The sequence below is a fragment of the Salvelinus sp. IW2-2015 genome, linkage group LG5 (genome assembly GCF_002910315.2).
Source record: "Salvelinus sp. IW2-2015 linkage group LG5, ASM291031v2, whole genome shotgun sequence".
Lineage (NCBI taxonomy): Eukaryota > Metazoa > Chordata > Actinopteri > Salmoniformes > Salmonidae > Salvelinus > Salvelinus sp. IW2-2015.
In genome coordinates, this window is record NC_036844.1 from 6,876,019 (window position 1) to 6,883,311 (window position 7,293).

The following is a 7,293-nucleotide window of genomic DNA, read 5'->3' on the forward strand; positions in this document are numbered from 1 at the left end:
GAGAACACAATATCACACTGCGTAGAAAGGAGCCGACAGTCAGTGGGGCTGCCAGAGTAACAGGTGGTTACTGATAACCCTAGGTTCCGGAGACTTGGAAGACCAGGAAGACTCTAGGTGGACGAGACGAAGACTCTGCAACACTGTCCAGAGACGATCGGAGGACCTGGCGGCCAGGGTTTAACGGCATGAGAGCAGCAAACAATTCTGCTCAGTGTTGCGAGCTTGCTGCGCTGGAACATCTCGACGGCCAGTGTTGAGAAGAAATCCATACGGCGCTGCGCTCCATCTTGGTCGATATCTCTGTTCGTAGCTGCGATTAATGCGGACCCAGGAAAAGCCGACTTAAGGAAACAGCAGTCGTGATTCCAGCAAAACACGACAGGGCGGAACAAGGACGCAGGACAGCAAACATCAAACAGGAATCCGACAAGGACAGGAGCGGAAAACAGAGGAGAAATAGGGACCTAATCAGAGGGCAAATAGGGGACAGGTGTGTGAAAGAGTAAATGAGGTCGTTAGGAGAATGAGAAACAGCTGGAGCAGGACGGAACGATAGAGAGAGAGAGCGGGAGAGGGAGAGAGGGAGGAGGAGAGAGAGAGAGAAAGAGGGGAAGAACCTAATAAGACCAGCAGAGGGAAGCACAGGGACAAGACATGAAAAAATAAATGACAAAAACATGACATTTCTCTCTTTCTTTTCCCTTTCTTTCTCTCTTTCTCTCTCTCGGAGGGACTTGAGCCAACGGACCTAGCATGCTCGAGGACTAGTGCGTCTGCGATGGACTCCTTGGGTGTCCCCAGTCACCGGCCGTGCTGCTTGCCCAGTTTCAAACTGTTCTGGCCTGCGGCCTATGGAACCGCTGCCTGTTCCACCGACGTGTGCGTCCTGTCCAGACCTGCTGTTTTCAACTCTCTACAGACAGCAAGGAGGCGTAGAGATATCTGAATGATCGGCATTGAAAGCCAACTGAACATTTACTCCTGAGGTCGCTGACCTGTCCTGCACTCGACAACCACTTTGTGATATTATTATTTGGACCATGCTGCTCATTTATGAACATCTTTGAACATCTTTAGGCCATTTCTGTTATAGATCTCCCCCGGCACAGCGCAGAAGAGGACCTGGCTCACACCTAGGTTTACTTCCTAGGTTCTGACTCGGCTTCTTAGGGAGTTTTTCCTAGAGCGCGGGACCGTGCCTGTGCTACACCTTGCATTTGCTTGCTGTTTGGGGCTGCCTTGTTCAGGGGCAGAACGACAGATTTTTACCGCATCAGCTCTGGGATTCGATCGAACAACCTTTCAGTTACTGGCCCAACGCTCTAACCACTAGGCTACCTGGCACCCCAAATGTGTCAATGTGGAAAGACAATCGGTGATATAGTGTACCAATGTAGAGACCTATGCTTACAGTTTTGCTAGAAGTGTGTTATTAAATTGCAAACTGAGTGTAAAGCAGAGACTGTGCATTCAGTTTGGCACACTTGGTAAATGCATTGGCTACAAGTGTTAATGGTTTCAGACATGGTGCTTCAGGAATCACTGTTAGTGTTTAAGCGTTCAGAAAAAAACTGTAATCCGGGGARTTGTTTGAAGATGGTCATTCCAAGGATCATTCAGCTACTTGATTTTGAATTTCAGGATCCCTTTTGGTATCCCCCAAAAATATTACAGGTCATGAACARTCAAAATCATGTCTTTCATGAAATTGTATAATATTTGGATAAAACTGGATCAAAGTACAGTATGATGACCAAAGTCTGAAAAACGACTGCTGCTTCTAAATTTAACAAGTTTGATCRTAACGTTAATGGTCCCCTCCCCAGTGTTAAACACTTGTACTCAGGAGACAGGATTATTAAGGGGCTAGGGTGACATCCCTCTAAATCTCTCATTTCAATACACTAATGATAACATGATATTTGAGTAAAATGTAAAAATGAACAAATGCAAAGCATGCTGAGTATTATGCTAATGAGCTCTGCCACATTACAAACCAATAATATCCGGTCTGCTATGCAGTTCCTTTTGGTATGTTAATTTTCCCATCAACATTTATATTTTGATCCTTTAGCAGACACTGTTATCCAGAGTGACTTGATCAACTAAGGTGGATAAGCAACAACATATCACAGTCATAGCAAGAAAATGTTTTTGTAAACGTTATTGAGAATGTTGTTGCTGTTTGAGCCGTGTAGTTGCAAATGCATATTTGTTTTGTAAAATACTAAAATACAAGTATTTTCATTAAATGTATTACAAAATACAAGTAGTTTACAGTTTATTTTGATACATTGATCTTTATGTTATKTTGTAYTTGTGCTCATCTCTGTTAATGACAAAGGTATAATTTACGTTGCTGATTAGGAGAACTGACGACAMAGGTTAGGAGAATTAAGTTAAGGTTAGGAAAAGGGTTAACTAAAATGGTACAGTTGTCCCTGATGCATCTCGAACAAGCAATCACAATCAATGGTGCCTTAGACTCAGAGGTCAATGGTGGTACTTCCCTGTGGCCTGCTTGCTCTAGGTGAAGGTGTGATCTTTGGTCCCTCCTCCACGCCTCGTCTGGTGCTGGGCCTGGCCAATAGGATCTGGATTGGTGCTTGGGCTGGATCTGCAGGGGAGAGGAAGGACAACCTGAGGAGCMATCAGACACACGAGGGAGCCCTGCAATCCCCTGTGGTCCACTCGCTCAGGGTGAAGGTCTGGTGATTGGTCCCTCCTCTGCACCTCTTCCAGTGTTCTGGTCCGGTGACTGGGTTTGGTGCTGGAACCAGGACTGGTGTTGGATCTGCAGAGGGGAGGAAGGACAACCTGAGGAGCGAGCAGACATACCTTGAATCACAAGATCCGCAGGTCAGTGATGGTACTCCCCTGTGGCCTGCTCGCCCCAGGTGTAGGTCTGGAACTTTAGTCCTCACACCGCCCCTCTTCTGGTGTGGTGATGAGTGGTTCCTGGTTCTGTGAGAGGAATAAGTGTAGAGGGAGGAAGGGGGACAGGGATGGAGAGGGAGCAGGGGGTGGTGGAGGGTATGTCCATTGGCCTGGGSTGGTGTTGGAGGAGGAGCGATGCTGCGGCAAGGGTGGACGCTGGAAGACAGAGGGAGCAAGCAGGGCTAAGACCCACCTGGCCACAGAGCACTCACAAGCAGTTGGTAGGTGTGTTCAGTGCGAGTGCCTCCGTGGGGGCAGGTCTCTCTATGTACCTTGTGCCATCTATAGACGGATTCCCTAGTGGGGAGGCAACCATGAACAGTCGTCTGGGGAAAGTCCTTCTGTTCGGTGTGTTGCCAGTCTCATGATGATGGGTTATTTGGGGTGGGGGGTCCAGGTCTGGTGTTGGCCATGTCTTTGCAGATTTGGATGAGGGCCTTTAGCGGGTTGTTTGTGTTGGATGGTTCTTGGCTGTTCACTGTTCAACCCCCCCAGCTGACTGCCTGGTGAAACCCAGTACTGTCTTGGTGATGGAAAGGGGGATGACGGGATGTGTGAGACTGGCTGGTTTGCTGCTGTGCGGGATCAGGGGCAGGGAGGGCTAACGTGTGTGGATCTGGGTTGCTAAGGWGCCGGGGGAAGGAGTCAGGGGCAGTAGGCGGTATCATAGGAGGCTTCAGGGGCCATTGGTGGTGGGAGTGGGGAATCAGGGACAGTAAGGGGTAGGAAGGAGCGATCAGAGGAAGTAATGGACTGGGAGKGGGAGACGGTTTCTTGGAGGGTTTGGCGGCTCGTGTTTGCTGGCATCTAAGTTTTGGTTCTGGGGAAGTCTCTTGGTCTKGTTTCTTGTTGGTCCATTGTTTRTCTGGTCTTTTCCGTTTGGTAATTTTCGTCCAGTTTGGGTCATCRTTGTCATCTAAGAATTGGAGTTGTGTGGTGAGGGGCTTTTCCGGTTGTGTGACCTCTCTCGAAACTGGCTCCCCTTTGCCCAGGGGTTTGGAAGGGGTGGATTAGGTTAAGGTTAGGAAAAACACAAGGGGAAGTGTTAGCTAAAATGCTACACTTGTCCCCGATGCTACAACTTTGGATTACTAGACAGTTGCGGTATACACTCACCCACCCATCCTCCTAGACCAACCTCCCTACTTTAATGTCAGATGTAAAGTCCCCTAATACAAATCAAATCACATTTTATTTGTCACATACACATGGTTAGCAGATGTTAATGCGAGTGTAGCGAAATGCTTGTGCTTCTAGTTCCGATCGTGCAGTAATATCTAACAAGTAATCTAACAATTTCAGAACAACTACCTTATACACACAAGTGTAAGGAATGAATAAGAATATGTACATAACAATCTATGGCTGGGCGATGGCCGAACGGCATAGGCAAGATGCAGTAGATGCTATAGAGTACAGTATATACATATGAGATGAGTAATGAAAGGTATGTACACATTATATAAAGTGCCATTGTTTAAAGTGGCTAGTGATACATTTATTTGAGTCTGTATGTTGGCAGCAGCCACTCAATGTTAGTGATGCCAAGGAGCATTGACCCTATTAAGATGCTTTATGTTGGTGTTTCCTTTATGTTGGCAGTTACCTGTAGCAGCAGGTTACATGGAAAACTAAGAAAAGAGGATTCCTCAAGGGTTCTTTGGGAAGGGTGATGGTTCTATGTGGTACCATAATGACTCAAAGAACCCTTTGAGCACTTCAATGGTTACTTGCAGTTCAGAAGAAAAACAATTTTCCTTCTTTTTGTGATAATTAAAACGTAGAGGTGGCGGCTCGCTAGAATATTTTGGGGTGTGGCTTGCTTACAGCTATTATTTTGCAACCGTGAGTAAGAATGTCATTCCAGTTGATCTAATGTGTTATGTCATGCCGTTCAGTTTATACGTGCTAGATATGGAAGTTGGCTGCATGAAGTAGAAATCTGGGACACAGTGGATGTGGTTGGAAGCGTGTGCACGTTTGAAATGGGAAAGTGTCACGGTAGCTATTGATAAAGAAGAAGCAGTTGCTCTACAAGTGGAAGGCACTATTGAGTGCTGTGGAGATTGTGACAGCCGGTTAATTGGTGTCCCTTAAGAAGGCAAGAGCAAGATGTATGTCAGGAGAAGTGCAGTATTATCATAAGGAGACGTATACTTGGAATACGGAGGCGGAATGGAGGGGAAAAGAGAGGCAGATGAGGTTTAAGAGAGAGAGGGAGGAAGAGGGTGAGTTTGAGTTGGTTAAAAATGGCGGGGGAAAAGGGAGATGGTTTGTTAAAGAAGAATGGTAGAAAGTGTAAGCAGAGTGAACTGAGGACAGGAGAACTAGAAGGGAATGAGGTATCGGAGGTGGTAAGGTGTGGTGAAGTTCTCAGAGCCCGAGGCTTGCACMRAGGGTCAGGATAAAGATTWGTCTGTGACAGTAGGTTTGAAGTTTKGGGRAAAAGTGGAGCCTTGCCTTTTGGCTGATCAATTTGTGGTTTYAGGGTGGGTGAAAACAGAGACGGGTGCTGTGGAATCAGTGAGGGTAACCAGAAGTGGTCTTGTGATAATTGCTTGTGTTTCTGCTGGTCAGAGAGAACAGGCGCCCCGCATTAAACAAATGGGGGCAAGAAATTTGAATTGTTTTGCTCCCAAGAAAAGGGTGCCATTGAAAGGTCTGATTACTGGAGTAATGTGCAAGCTGACCAACTGAAAGGGACAGGGTGGCGTGAGTGGTGAAACAGAAGAGTCGTTGTCTGTTCCTTTGAGTTTTGATGTTCACTTTGTCCGACAAAGTGATTTTAGGATATATAAGTTATCTTGTACAAGCTTTTGTGCCAAATAAATTACGTTGTTACAGGTGTCAAGCTTTTGGGCATGTGGCAGCAGTGTCTAGGAGGGAAGTTCCTAGGTGTGAGAAGTGTGCTGAAGGACATGAGACAAAGGAATGTGTAGCATTGGGGGAAGTATGTGTTAATTGTAGGGGTGCCCATGGGGCTGGGGATCAGAAATGTCAGGTGTGAGAGAGGCAGGGTTGAGTTCTCCAGGGTTAGACTAGTGCAGAAGTTGTCATATGCTGAGGCAGTGTAGAAAGTAGAGGAAGATGGGTCAAGGGGGAGGGATCCTGAGAGGAGTGGTGTGAGTAGTAGAATTGTACCAGTACAGAGGGATAAACCAACAAGTAATATATGTTGCAGTAAGATTGGATTTGTAGCATTTATAACAATGGTTATCAATTGTACTGCAGGGATGTCGCAGAAAATTGTGGTTGTGCACAAAGTGCGAGACTTGACGTCAGAAGAGTTACAGGGTGTGTTAGGTGGTGGTGTCCCATCCGTTCAAGCTGTTGGCCTGATGTAAGACTAAATCGTGTTTATTTATGTATTTTTTTTATTTAGCGAGTGTAGTGTTAGATCGTAATTAATTTGTTCATTTAAAAAAAAAAATCAAGCAAAGTATAAGGGAGTTATACTCCCGTCTAGTAGGTGGCGGTAATGCAACGTTTATTGGATGCCAACCGCTGTTAAACCTCATCGAAGACGAAGAAGAAGATGAATATTAAGTTATATGGCCAGTGATGGTGTTTTGTGAATGATTCATATTCTGCCTTGTGTCACTTGAGAAGAGTTGACTAACTCAGTAGTTTCCAATTCTCTCCTCAGGGACCCCCAACTGTACCATAGCTAATTCAACTTGTCAATTAAAACAACAATGACTCCTAAGAGTTTGTACTAAAATAATATAGCTGACCAGAATTAAAAACCATGTATGGTTCTTCAAACGGATCTAGAAAATAACCTTTGAGTTGACAGAAATGTTACAAAAAAATCGACTTCGTAATTCATCTTCTCCAGCACCACCCCAACATCAACATATGTGAAATTGGTGAATTTCTATGTTTTGTAGTAAAAAAGACAGAGGAAGATAAGTGTTTATAATGACGTCATCGGTATGCATCGGTATGCATGATTTTAACCAATTATGAGTAKRCATTGCCTACTAATTTCCTACTAATTGTCTACTAATTGGTTGATGATGTCATTGGAAACGCTTATCTTTTTTACTACAAAACAGAAAAGCGCCAATTTCACATACTGTATGTTGATGTTGGGTTGGTGCTGGAGAGGATGAATATGAAGTTGAAAAATATATCAATTTCCCTTTCAGGAAGCACCAATTGAATCAGGTGTGTTAGTACTGGGCTGGAAAAGAAGCCTGCACACTGTGTWGAGTAGCAGGCTGCATTATACTTTTACATTTACATTTAAGTCATTTAGCTGACGCTCTTATCCAGAGCGACTTACAATTTGGAAAGTTCATACATATTCATCCTGGTCCCCCCGTGGGGAATGAACCCACAACCCTGGCG